A 14608-nucleotide genomic window follows, 5' to 3' on the forward strand; every position below is an offset into this window, starting at 1 on the left:
TGGCAGGCCCTTCACATTATCCCTCTCTCTGTCTCCATCCCCCCCCCCGTGTCCCTCCCCCCTCCAATGTTTTCTTTTTTTCTACAAAACTGCAAGGGTGGATTGGGAAGCTATTTCTTCCAAGCTCCGGTCACACTGTGAAGATTTCAAGTCTGCCCTCCATGTTTCTGTCTCCCTGATGGTTCGCCTTGAAATTCTTGGCTTTTTGGCCTCAGCTGGGGCTTCTGCTTCTCTTTCTTCTCTTTCCTTTTTATTTTTTTAAGCTGCTTTCAAGGCAGATCACATGAGAAATTCAGTGCCTCACAGTTGGCAGATTAAAAAAAAAGAGCTGGGAGGAAAGATGATCAGCGACTATTTGTCTTTCAGAATGTCTTGACAGTGGTATTTCCTCAGTGGGGTTTATGCTCTTTTAAAACAATGCGGAGGAAGGATGGAAGACATCTTTGAGGGCCCTTGTTAACAGGGCTGCTGAACAAGAGTGTGGAATATTGCTGTGGCTGGAAGGTTAACGCACAATCACAGATAAACTAGAGGACTACCGGTAGTTTGGCCTGGATATGTTTGTGGACTCATGGCTCTCACACACTGTTTATGTAGATGCCGAAGTGCCAATGTTATGACTGCCTAGTAGACTTACATATCTTTCATTTGGTTCAGATTTCCAAATGTGCCTACTGGTCCCAAAAGGTTGGTGGACCCTACAATACAGTATTTTCTGTAAAACACTGGTTTTCTTTAAGTAAAGAGTTGAAGCTATGAGTAATGGCTTGTCAGCTGATTGCTTAAAGCAGGGTCTGCTCTAATAATCTATAAAATGGGTGATGTGGTCTGATTTCTGGAACAAAGGCACATGTGGGGGTGGTGGTTATGCTACTAAAATGTGTGTGTGTGTGTGTGTGTGTGTGTGTGTGTGTGTGTGTGTATACATACAGCATTTAATGTATGACTTGAATGTAATTAATTCCAAGAACCTTACGGTAATTGTTTTGAAGAAAACCAACACTGGTTATAGATGCTGGTTGGCAAAACTGATATCCTTTCTTCAAAATGTCAGCGCTTTGACCTAAGTATATATTTGCATTTCACCTTTGTATAAGACAGCAATTTTGCTAGGAATTTCACTGAGTCTAGCTTAATCTGGGCTGGCTATGAATTAATATTTTAAAGTTTTATTGAAGCACAATAACCATTACTGATAACTCAAAGTTACTGATTGCCATTAATAGTAATTGTTTTTCAGTAAACTAATAATGTGATAGCTCAACAGGTTCTCTTTTGCCTTTAAACTGAAGAGCATTATTCCAATAATTTAAGACCCATTTTGTTGTTGTTGTTGTTTAGTCGTTTAGTCGTGTCCGACTCTTCATGACTCCATGGACCATAGCACGCCAGGCACTCCTGTCTTGCACTGCAACCCGCAGTTTGGTCAAACTCATGTTCGTAGTTTTGAGAGCACTGTCCAACCATCTCGTCCTCTGTCATCCCCTTCTCCTTGTGCCCCCAATCTTTCCCAACATCAGGGTCTTTTCCAGGGAGTCTTCTCTTCTCATGAGGTGGCCAAAGTATTGGAGCCTCAGCTTCAGGATCTGTCCTTCCAGTGAGCACTCAGGGCTGATTTCCTTAAGAATGGATAGGTTTGATCTTCTTGCAGTCCATGGGACTCTCAAGAGTCTCCTCCAGCACCATAATTCAAAAGCATCAATTCTTCGGCGATCAGCCTTCTTTATGGTCCAGCTCTCACTTCCACATCACTACTGGGAAAACCATACTGTAGCTTTAACTATACGGACCTTTGTTGGCAAGGTGATGTCTCTGCTTTTAAAGATTCTGTCTAGGTTTGTCATTGCTTTTCTCCCAAGAAGCAGGCATCTTTTAATTTTGTGACTGCTGTCACCATCTGCAGTGATCATGGAACCCAAGAAAGTAAAATCTCTCACTGCCTCCATTTCTTCCCCTTCTATTTGCCAGGAGGTACTGGGACCAGTGGTCATGATCTTAGTTTTTTTTTTGATGTCTCTCTCTCTGTGTGTACATACAGCATAGGGAAGCTATTTTGCAATGCTGTTTCCATTTAGACATTTTTCTTGAAAGTTTTTTTTTAAAAAAATAGAAATAATATTTGTTAGCTGTGATCTCCAAAGATGTCATTTGGGAGTGTCAAGTATGAAAGATTTACTCTCTGCGTCTTTTGTTGAGCTGTTCATGGTCTGTCCCACATATTTTCTCAGAGATGGCAAAGTACCAGCTTTATTCTAAAGTTCCTCCAGTCTATTATTTCATTTTCTGCTTTCTTCAATTGTAAACTAATTGAGTGTTTCAAAGGCATTAAGACTGACAGCCCTCAAGAGATGCAAGCTTTATAATTCCACCATAGAAGCTTAGTATGGGCAGGAACCAAACAAACTTGCCAGTGTGGTTCTTTTGAAAGTGTTCAGAAATTAACTTAAGGGGTATTTGCACTGGTGCCAGTTCCCAGTTTCTTGCGCTCCCACTTTGAATGATGAAACTGGAGTGGGAGGATTTTATTTTATTTTAAAGGAGAAATTACAAGATACAGAGGAATCCAATGTGGACATGTCTTCTTGCATTAGCACAGATCCTGCTTGCCAACCTGGCTAGCCAACAGTAGAGCTTACCAGGTGTGGGCTTTGGTATGAAGTTTGGGAGCTCAGAGTGAAAACCTCAAAGAAGTGAACATTACAAGACACTTCCCCCACCCCCAGATTCTTTCCAGGCTCAGATTTTCATCTGAGCTGGAGAGGGCAGGGGAAATCGGCTCGTCTGCCACCCCTAACTTCCTGACCCTTTCAAAATCTGGTCTCCATCAGAGATAAATGAGAAAAGCACATAACACTTGGGCTAATACACACAAGGATCTTTCTCCTCTCTCCTCCTCCTCTTCAATTTGCACACCTCTTAAAGTCACTTCTATGGGCAAAGCAGTTTTAAGTGTGTCTGTCCCACATATGTGCAAAACCCGATGAAGCCCAAGACCCTAGCTTGGCACTTACCCAACTTGGTGCCCTCCAGATGTTGAGCTACAACTCTTACCCTCCCTGACAATTGGCTATGTTGGCTGGGACTGATGTCAGTTGTAGATTAACAATCCCTGGAGGGCAACGGGTCTGCAATCCCTGCCATAGAGGGACCATTCCTGGGTATGGTGAGGCCATCCTTTCTTTAAAAGAATTTGCTTAGAGGTGCCAAATAAGGGACAGTTGTTGGTCTGCCTTCAGTTTTAAAAACCACAGATCCTGTTGAGGCATAAAAATATAAACTTTCCCATAGGTTTATAGGTTGGAATTGATAAATCAATAAAGCTGCTATGAACCGATTTTGATATTTTATTTGTTGAATTTTAAAATTTGCATAATTCCCATCCACCCCACCCCAAAAAATCCCACTGAAGCAGGGCTGGCTCACCCATGAGGCAAAGTGAGGCAACTTCCTCGGGTGGCTGAATCCACAGGGGCAGCAGATCTGGCCTCCCAAGGATACATCACTGTGCCTGCCTCCTCCTCAACATTCCCCCTAGTGCCGCCCCTCTGCCCTGTGTGGTGGGTGCGTGTGTAAACCATTTTGTGGATTGCCTCAGGTGTCAAAATGGTTTTGGCTGCCCTGCACTGGAGTAGCTTTGACATATCATGTCAACTTGTTGAATATACGCCTGAGACTCCTTTTTGGTTTGTGACAAAATTTCCTCCCTTAACACTTCCACTTCCTATGGAAGGCCTCAACTGATTATTTCTATCTTACTCATTTCTTTGTTATGTTTGTGTTCTGCCAGTAAGCTTGGAGCGAAGGACTTCTAGGCAGTATCCCATCCCAACCCTGAGCAGATCCTGCACTGCTTAAGTCCAGCAGTGCATCAGGTTCACTTTTCTTGGTCTCTGGGCTCTAGGGAGGGTGGATGTCCTAGTTAAGCCCTTGACTGATGTTGTCAGAGGTGGTCTTCTTCCTGCATAATGATCCCATCCCAGTTGTTGTGCAAGAACGTTCAGAGCCGGGTGTCAACTTTTATTGCTTCTAAAGCAGGCATCTGTGAGACCTGTGGTAGGCATCTCCAAGTTCCGGCTCTCTCTAAGTTGTCAATGTTTAAATGACATTTCCATTTAAGTTTAAATGGTGGTTGTCTTGACAAAGGAAAGTAGTTCCAAAGAGAGTGTTAATGCAGCACCGCAGGCTAGAGAAAAGAAAATATTCTTTGTTCTAAATGAGCTCCCAAGTAAATCTGTCTTCTCTAATGTATGCAGGGGAGAGGAAACATCTTTGTTCTAAATGAACTCCTGAGTGGAGCTGCTTTCTCCTAATGTATCGTGTTCAGTGGCTACTTCAATAAATGACAGTGGCTTGTTTTGATTTAACCCTGGTAAACAAATGCTCTTGTGCCTGGTGCTTCATTTTCTTGAGGTTGGTCTTTTTGCAGCAAGGACTGGTGATGAGATTTTCTTTACCCAATCATTTTGAGATGATGCAAATATCATGGACCCTGTGAGGAGGTATCTCTAAACTGTTTTATACATGGCAGCTGAAACCACACAACAAGCCCTTCTACTGCAGTGATTTACCAAGTGGACTAGACTAGCAATGCTACTATTAAGGGTCCAAAGCTATGTATAACGTGACATGGCCACCTGGAAAATGTTCCATGATTTTGCACAGCTACTGCATCCTAAGAATTAGGAACATAGAGAGCTGCCTTATACCGAGTCAGGCCGTTGGTCCATGTAGTTCAGTATTGTCTGCACTAGCTGGCAGTGACTCTCCAGGGTTTCAAGCAGAGGTTTTCCCCCAGCCCTACCTGGAGATGCCAAAAGAATCTGGGACCTTCTGCATGTAGAGCATGTGCTGTGGCCCTTCCCACAAAGCGTAAGTTGTGCAATAGCATCTAACGTGAATTATTGAATACATGCATGTAGATCACAGATCCTAGCTGCAAGACATGTGTGAAAAATATGCACAGATATACCTCATTGGGCATGTGGCCAGCAGTGGTGGGTTAGGGGACTGTAGTGGTGCAAGCTACCCTCATCTATCACTCTTTATATATCAGATTGAGACATCTTGTGATTTCATACTGTATGGCTGCTTAATGGTGATCAAATTTTAATTTGCTATTAGCTTTTCTGGAGACCAGATGAAGACATTCTCCCCAGGTTTGCTGCTTTGATGTCTCTGTAGGGATCTTTCTGAGCTGCAGGGCATCTTATCTGTAGACTCAAGATTCTCTTGGCTCCACAGTTGTCATGGCAGGTTGTTCTTCATTTCTTCTCTCTTTCCCCTCCCCTTGGTCATTTGCGTTGGATGCTTTGGTTCCCAGTTGGGTTGTCTGACTTTTCTGTACTTACTGAGCTTAAATAAGCTGTGGGTATTTGTTTTCCCTCTATTTGCAGCCAAAGGCTTTTACTTCTCAACACTTGTTTGCTTACATTCAGCCTCCTACAATCAGTGATGGAAAAGTGCAACCCGGATCTTTTAATACAGGTGACAGATCTTCTTTTTTAAAGCAACATTTCTCATGTCTTTCACCTTCCCCCAGCTGTTGTGAGCAGTATATTTCCATCTCTTAATCCATTTTAACTAGTGAGGAAAATGCTATGTTTGTTGCTGTTAATGTTAATGCTGGCATTCATTCTCAGGCGGTGTACAGGATTGGCACTTGCTGGTCCCACAATGTGTTACAGGGCCTATGGGTGATCAGTGCTGCCATTTTTATCTTCTGGGTATCCTGGTCCCACACAGGAGGACTTCCTCGGGCTTCTGAGGGCCACACTGAGAGCCAGTGTGATGTAGTGGTTAAGAGCGGTAGACTCGTAATCTGGGGGACCGGGTTCGCGCCTCCGCTCCTCCACATGCAGCTGCTGGGTGACCTTGGGCTAGTCACACTTCTTTGAAGTCTCTCAGCCTCACTCATCTCACAGAGTGTTTGTTGTGGGGGAGGAAGGGAAAGGAGAATGTTAGCCGCTTTGAGATTCCTTAGGGTAGTGATAAAGCAGGATATCAAATCCAAACTCCTCCTCCTCCTCCTCCTCCTCCTCCTCCTCCTCCTCCTCCTCCTCCTCCTCCTCCTCCTCCTCCTCCTCTTCTCACTCACCTGTCATTTATAGCCGCTGCCAGTAGGCTATAGTAGAGGGAGTGGGGTGGGCTTTCCATGCCTCTCCATTGGCTCTGCTGAAATTGGCTCCTTCCCTCTTTGATTTTGTTTCCCATTCCAGTTGATCATTGTAAAAAAAATCTCTGAGTTCGCTTTTCATTACCTCCCTCCCAGCTCCTTTTGTGCTGTTTACTTTTAGGTGACTAAACCCAAAGGCAGGGGTTCGGTCTTATCATTTGACATTTGATAAGCCGCTCTGTGAGCCTTTTGCAGCTGAGAAGCAGGATATCGATGTTTTATGTAAAATACTGAATACTGCTTGCCTTTAGAATGTCGTGCAACAGTACAGGGGGTCTGAAATGTGCTCCTTGTTCTGATGTGGGTCAGAAAGATCAGAAGCAGCAGCAAATATTGTCTCTCTAATATGACCTGTGGCAACTAAGAGCAGGCCGGGAGGGCCATACACACCCCTTCTTGAAAGGAGGCAAGTTGCCCAGGAACCCATTAAAAGCTTGGAGGCAACCATAAAGGCCCAGCACAGCTGTGCTGGTTGAGGCTGATAGAAGTTGTAGGGGACCAGGTTGGAGAAGACTGGTTTAGACGTCATTATTGGCCTGGGTCAAATGTGTATGGAGGAGAGAGCACAGTTATAATGAAGGATTTCTCTCATCTAGAATTAGGTCTCCGTCACTCAGTAACTCTGGATTTTTCTTTCTTGTGTGCTTGCTCTGAGTTTCTGAATCTGCATTGTGCCTCTGGAAAGGAATTCTGAGCATAGCCCTTTCTCTGACTCACTTTGGGCCTGCTGCACTTTTCTACAAAGCCAAAGGTGGTTGGCTTTGTTGTTTCTTTCTCCCTATCCTGCTGAACGACAGGTGTCTTCTTTGTATTGTTGCCCTGTGAGATGTAAGGGGAGTTGTCAAAAGGAAATGGATTCCTCATCCCACCAGGCTTTTCTGGCATCATTTTTGTTTTGCACGGGGTTCTTGTCTTGGGGCAGCCTGAAAAAGAAAGGGAAACCTTCACAGAGATGTCAAGTGTTGACTTCCATTGGCCAGGTCTCCTGTTGCCCATGGGAACTTCCTTTGAATCTCTGCAGCAAAGAGAATCACAGCTTCAGGGAAAGTTGGAATCCAAAATCCAGTCCTTGAGTAAATTCTATAAATCTACTTAAAGGTAAACCTGCTTAAAGGTAAAGGTAAAAGGACCCCTGACCATTAGGTCCAGTCGCGGACAACTGGGGTTGCGGCGCTCATCTCACATTGTTGGCCGAGGGAGCCGGTGTACAGCTTCTGGGTCATGTGGCCAGCATGACAAAGCCGCTTCTGGCAAACCAGAGCAGCGCACGGAAACGTGGGTGGCGCTGTGGGTTAAACCACAGAGCCTAGGGCTTGCTGATCAGAAGGTCGGCGGTTCGAATCCCCGCAACGGGGTGAGCTCCCATTGTTTGGTCCCAGCTCCTGCCAACCTAGCAGTTCTAAAGCACGAAGTGCAAGTAGATAAATAGGTACCGCTCCGGCGGGAAGGTAAACTTATACCTGCTTACTTTACATAATTCATTTTTTTTAATGGAGTGTGTATGGAATGGGCCTCTGCATGGCACTGATAGCATGCATCCTGGTCACGAGAATCCCTTCTCAGTTCTCTGGCTTTTTCTCTTTTTCACCAGGCACTGCCTACATGTTTCCTCTATAATCTTAAAAAACTAGAAACTCTCCCTCCCCACCACAATTAATGCTGATAACCTGCCAGTTAGCAACTGATGTGCTGGCACACCGGGCCCTGCCCCGTTTGCTCCTTGAGGAGGAAGGAAGTGAGGAAGCCAGGAATAGTTGCAGCTTCTCAGCATTCAGGAGGCAAATTGGCACAGATGCCGCTTTCCCTTAAGGGTGACAAAAGAGGTGTATGGCCTGTCACACTGACGCTGCAGTGGAGGTGATGTAGTATGGCTCTGGGAATATGTGCTTGCTAGGGGAAGCATGAAGATACATAGTGCTGGCTGAGTAGTTAAAAACACTTGGTTGCTGCTTGTTCTTATAATAAATGGTAGTCTTTGGTTCTCTCGCCCACTGAAGGATACTCTTTAGACCAGATTGGGCTAAAGAAACAAAAAATAGTTGAATAGAGCACTGTTCTAGGTGGGTGGGGAGCAGGGAAAGACTTCAGCTCACAAAAGTGGCAAACCACAGAGGTACCAAAATAGAAGAAGTCGTGCATACATGTGTCTGTGATTTATTCTGGTGTGTTAGTTTGAGCCAGAGGAGCTCTTCATCAAAGGATATAATTTGGTTTATGTAAGTTACTATTAGAGGCTTGCTCACATCTCGGATATCATTTGTAGAGTCAACTGTGTGGTCTGCCTCTTTTGTTTATTTGTGTGAACCTGGTGCTGACCGCATAATTTTCTCCATATATCACCGATGATGGAAACTGGCACACCAGCTGGATGCAAACTGCAATTTCTGCCTGAGAGGAGCATGTCTTATCAGCATTTGATCGCAAAGCTGATTCGGAAGAAATTGCTTGCATGGTCTGCCTTCTCCCCCAAAAGTGCAGAGGCTCAGCAGAAGGAGGTGGTGTTGATATCTTGAAGAAAACAATTCTGCAGTCAAATAATGCTTTTCCTTTGTCACATTTTTGTTTTCCTTTACTCTGCCTCCACCATTGGTTCACCTCTGGCTCATCTGCCTGACTGTGGGCACTCATCATTCTCTCTCTGCTGCGAAACATAAACAGGAATGCAGGTAGCCATGTTCTTCTTTGGAAGGTTGTGGTTTTATTGGCAGCAGAGGGCATGAGATTGGTAGTACCAAAGCTATAATGCTAGCTAGCTTTATAGCTCTGATCTTCTTGGACAGGCTCCTCTGAAAAACAGCTTTTGAATGCATTATGTGCAACTGACCATGGAGTTTTGTCACTTACAAGATGAAAACTGTGTGCTGTTACCATGAGAGTGTAGGTGCTGTTGCTGTTCAAAATAATGCTAGCACTCAGACTGGATGGCATTGGTGTCTGTAGGGTGTGACAAGGAGCAAGATCAGATAAGTTCTACAGAAATGTTTCTGCATTTCCAGTCCACCAAGGATTTAAACAAGGGCCTTGTATACACTGGACTCTGAGTAATGAGAATGTTGATAAGTAGTAATGACAAAAACTCTGCACTTGGTGACTTAAAAATGTGACTTAACAGCAAAGTCTGGTGATCTGTTAAAATGACATGAGCTAAGAAAAACTTACCTTAGGTATGCAGATGACACAACCTTGATGGCAGAAAGTGAGGAGGAATTAAAGAACCTTTTAATGAGGGTGAAAGAGGAGAGCGCAAAATATGGTCTGAAGCTCAACATCAAAAAAACCAAGATCATGGCCACTGGTCCCATCACCTCCTGGCAAACTGCGGGTTGCAGTGCAAGACAGGAGTGCCTGGCGTGCTATGGTCCATGGGGTCACGAAGAGTCGGACACGACTAAACAACAACAAGAAAAACTTGCAGATGTTTTTGATTGTGTAAACCTAGAAAGGAACAAGAAAGCCCTGCTTCTTGTCACTGGAAGTCCTGCCCTGTCTCCTTCAGCTTCCTTCTCCTACTCTGACATTAAAGCATAAGGAGAGCCTGCTGGACCAGACCAGTGGCCCCTCTAGCCTAACATCATGTTCATACAGTGGCCAACCAGATGCCTGTGGGAAGCCTGCAAGCAGGACATAAGCATGACAGTACTCTCCCCGTCTGCAGTTTCCAGCAACTGGTATTCAGAGGCCTCAGAGAGTGGAGGCAGAACATGGCCATCATGGCTAGTAGTAGCCATTGGCAGCCTTGTCTCATCCTCTTTTAAAGCCATCTAGGTTGGTGCCCATCACTGCTTCCTGTGGGGGCTTAGTTCCATAGCTTAACTATGTGCTGCATGAAGAAGTTTTTTCTTTTGTGTGTCTTGAATCTTCCAGCATTTGGCTGCATTGGATTTCCACAAGTTCTAGTGTTCTGAGAAAGGGAGAAGAACTTTTCCCACTTTCTCCATGCCATGCATAATTGTATCAACTCTTGTGCTTAGCTTACCTTTTTGCTAAACTAAGATGCTCCAAATGCTGCAAACTTTCCTCCCAGGTGGATTGTTCCACCCCCTTGATCATTTTGGTTGCTCTTTTCTGAATCTCTCTCAACTCTATAATATCCTTTTTGAGGTGTGGTGACCAGAACTGTACACAGTATTCCAAATGTGGTCACTCAGAGGTCCCCACACTCCTGCTGGCATTCTACCTGCATAATTGTTTTTGTAGTTTAAGTGACTTCAAGGGCAGAGTGGGTCTCCTTGTCCTGCTGCCAAATTTGTCTTGACACTTTGTCAGCTGGGGCTCCCCGTAGCTCATAGATTGGGCTCCCCATGCTGGGTTGCTCAAAATTTATATGCCTGGCTAGTTCTTTCCAGAGGCTGTAAGAAGCCAATGGGATCAGGAGGTGTGGCTCAAATTTGGTTTAGCCCCCTGGGAATAGGGAGTGAACAATGGATGTTGATTAAGCGGAGAGTGGGCAATGGCTGGTGAGTCAACCGACAGCAGACTCCTTGTGGGATGGGCCTTCCTTCCTGAGAACTGAGTCCAGTTTAAAAACTTTCAATAATGCTACTAAAAGATGCTAACTACCTGGCAGTGATGTTGTTTCTCACACAGTTCCAAAGCTGTCTTCACAGTTGTAAGCATTGGAGGGTGTGTTTTGTTTTGTTTTGTACATACATACATACATACAGCCCTGTTTGATTCTTGTATGTGCACTGCCTTGACTTGTGAATTACGGTGCTTCCACAAGGCCATTCACATAGAGAGCACCCTACGGCCTGTCAAGGCTCCTTCCCTTCAGTCCCCATGAGACCAGCAATTCTGAAAGAAAAGGATCACAAGAAAAGGATCAGAGGGCAAACGGGCAAATATAGCAGGCGATCAAATACTTCCCCCCCTCACTGTACTTATAAATAGGCTTTGGGTCTCCTCATGAGTAGCATCCTGGGCAGTCAGATGAATAATGAGGGATAATGAGGGACAAAACAATGATGGCAACATTCCACTTTTAAGGGCTCTTGACCCAGGCGATTGGCAGGTGACTGTGAGCAGCCAGTGACAGGAAAAATGTTGAAACAAAATTTAAAAAATTCCTTCCAGCAGCACCTTAGAGACCAACTAAGTTTGTTATTGGTATGAGCTTTGGTGTGCATGCACACTTCTTCAGATACATCTGAAACTCCCCACATGGATGGGAGTCATAGCTGCCAAGTTTTCCCTTTTCTCGCGAGAAAGCCTATTCAACATAAGGGAAAATCCCTTTAAAAAAGGGATAACTTGGCAGCTATGATGGGAGTTCCTTAAAGGTGAAATACCGAAGAAGTGTGCATGCACATGAAAGCTCATACCCATGGCAAACTTAGTTGGTCTCTAAGATGCTGCTGGAAGGAATTTTTTTTTATTTTTTTTTTGACTACGTCAGACCAACAGGGCTACCTACCTGTAACTAGGAAAAATGTTGTTACCTCTTTTTTGCACGTTGGATAGTGAGGCTGCCGCATCATTTATTATGATTTGTTATTTTTTATTTATTTATTTATTTATTTCCTGCGCTTCACTCTAAGTTCTGGGGAGGGTTACAACAACTTAAAATACAACATTTAAAATTGTTTTGGAAATGGCTGTTGGAGTTGCCCAACTTCCTTGCCAGACAGAAAACTCCACAGGCTGTAAATTGAGACTTGGCAGAAATTATCATAGAGAGGCAGGCTGGGGAGAGGCCAGAACCCTTGCCACAAATGTGACTTACCAGCCTAGAACTTAGAACAGTGGTTGCCCATTGAACTGGAGTAACAAGTTGACTGCATGCTCTCTGAATGCTCTGCACTGAGACAGGTTTCAAGCTTGCCTTTGTGCTTGAGTGCCTGTGTGTGACTCTCTCTGGGTGTGTTCATTCAGGCATGATGGAACACAGAGTTTCCAGAACAGGAGATGATTATCTGTGAGTGTGGTTAGTAGATCTTTTTTGGAAGACTATCCTCATTTTGAGTAAATATACTAGGCAAGACCAGATACTGACACAGTACCTGGAGGTGATCTGGTTGGTTAAGATGCCTTTTTACCTGCTTAAACATTAACTCAATATGGTTGATCTGGGAAGTCCTACTCCGTAAGATGCTTCCAGATTTTAACTTCAGTAGCTGAGTCTTTGAGTGCAGCAGTAGCTTATGATTTTGATTGTGGTTTAAAGGTCATGGGTTAAAAGGGGGATTTATCAATTTTGTGTGGGCAGCTGTAAATTTGCTGAAATATCTGTTGAATAGAAGATGAACCAGTGAAAGGAAAAAAGAGTTGCTTTTGCTCCCATTTGTTTTTCTTCTTTTCTTGTTGGCAATTTTACCTGGGTAGTGGCCTGAGGAATTGCTTTAAGAAAACCAGCACATCACACTTTTCTTTCTGTTCAAAGCAATGCAAATGCTTTACTTTTTGCTGTGTTTTGGCTGTGGGCACTTAGCATTGTTGGTGTTCTTGCACGCCACCCCAGTCTCCGAGTGGTGTGAGATTCCAGGGGTTCCAGATGCTTACACAGGGATCGTGTTTCCTTTTTAGGAATGAAGCACAGTGGAGACTGTGGTGTCGTCATGATACATTTACATATATATACAACCCGAGCCTACGATGGAGGAGTTCACAGCATCAACACACCCAAAGGTGTATGGTTTCTCCCATAGCCGCTGCCTTGGATTCAAGCAGAATTCAAACATTGCTCTGACTCTTCAGTTTGCTGCTTTACTTCTAGGTTACATCACTGCAAAAAAACTCTACTCCAGACTCGGGCTTTTTCTGTTCAGGGAGGGGCCCCCACCCATTTGCTGTCTCATACTGAGCCCCTTAATCCCCCTTAATGGCTCATCACCTAGGTGATCACCTCACCAAGAGGCTAGCCTGGCTATTTAATTTAATTTAATTTAATTAATTCTAACATTTGCTGTATCCAGGGATTAGGGGGATCTGGCACCCAGTTTAGCACCCCAAACTCATAACAGTACTATTATGAAAACAAGACTTGAGGTGCTTTGTAATGTTCTTCAAACTGTTGATTGTATTATGGATATGCACTTTGATGTTTTTGCTCCTGTTTTAAAATGTCTTTTTTTAAAAAAACAAAAACAAAAAACTTCTGTGTCTAAAGTAGGTGGGAGAAGGTAGACAATTATGAGAAGAATCATTGCTTTGAAAGCAGAAATAATCTTTATTTAGACTGGGGTGGGGGCAAATGTGCTCCTTCAGACCCCTCTGTCTGGCTCTTGGGGATTCTGTCTAGGCCATTTGTCTTGTTCACCCTGATTTCCTTTCTCCTTGAGTGCTTTTGCTTTGCTGTAACGTATCTTTGAACTGCGATGGTGCCTCTTGCTTCCCTGGATGGAGGTGGGTGCATATAAAACTCTGACTTTTGCACATCTGGTGTGTAGCCTAATACTCTGACTAGAAGTGTTTCACCGGGATTTCAGACTGGGGACATTCCCAGTTATACCTAATCCTCAGATTCACCTGGGACCTTCTGCACTTAAAGCAGATGCGGTGCCTCTAATCTTCACCCATCCCCTAATGTAGAGCTGCCTCAGTGAAGATGATGGAATTTGTTTCTCAGTAAGCAATATAGGACTGCAGGTTGTGCCAATTAGCCAGGTAGTTTGAGCTGCTACTATAATGCACAAGACAAAAAGTGTAAAATAACCACTATCATTTTAATCAGTCGTTCATTATCTCATATGTCAATCAGGGATTCTAGGAAGAAAGGTTTTGTCTCATTCAACAAACGTGTTATCAGCCACTGTTACTGTTTAGTATTTGGAACTGTTGTTTCTTTCTACTGCAGTTCTTAAAAAAACGGATGGATCTAGATGCACTACAAAAATGAATTTTATTTCCCTTGCATTCAGCTCTTGCAGGGGTACATTTCTCATTTTAATAACATTTTAAAACTGCCTGGCTTAAGGATTTTCACTTGAAAGATCTGCTGAAAATCCTTGCTTACATGGAAAATCTATTACATGAAGATATGATCTAAAATTTCATCAAACTCTTAAGATTTATTGTATTTCATCTGACTCGAGGCATGAGTTGCGAGGGTAAGAAATATGAGGCATGGAGCCCTGAGGCAAAGGTGGATTAAAAAAAAGAAAAGGGACAAAAGATTTGAGATCAGGGGAAATAGTCTACGTTTCCTGGTACGAGGTATTTAACATACCCTAATTGCCTTCCCACCAAATCCAGCGCTTAAAGGAAAAATGCAAAATGAGATGGCAAAATAAAGTAATATGAAAGCCTCGATTTTGCAGTCAAACCACTTGCTCAGGTGAGGAATGATCGTTCCTGGGCAAGTAACTTGTCAGAACTGCTGCCCTGGGAGGTAGAAAGAGCAGGTAGGAAAACTCAGGGGGCAGAATTGCTAATAGGTTTCACTGGCCCCGGTGTTGCCTTTTCTGGCATGGCAATAAAGTAATGGGGTGGGGGTGGGGA

At 43.9% G+C, this 14608-nt stretch overlaps 1 protein-coding gene across 3 annotated transcripts in view; it reads left to right on the top strand.

Annotated features, from left to right (window-relative positions):
- The window catches only part of TSPAN4 (tetraspanin 4), a 517256-nt gene that overhangs the window by 43390 nt on the left and 459258 nt on the right, over positions 1–14608 (top strand). The window lies entirely within an intron of this gene.

Source organism: Zootoca vivipara, chromosome 1 (genome assembly GCF_965207765.1).
Source record: "Zootoca vivipara chromosome 1, rZooViv2.hap1.1, whole genome shotgun sequence".
In the NCBI taxonomy this organism is placed as follows: Eukaryota; Metazoa; Chordata; class Lepidosauria; order Squamata; family Lacertidae; genus Zootoca; species Zootoca vivipara.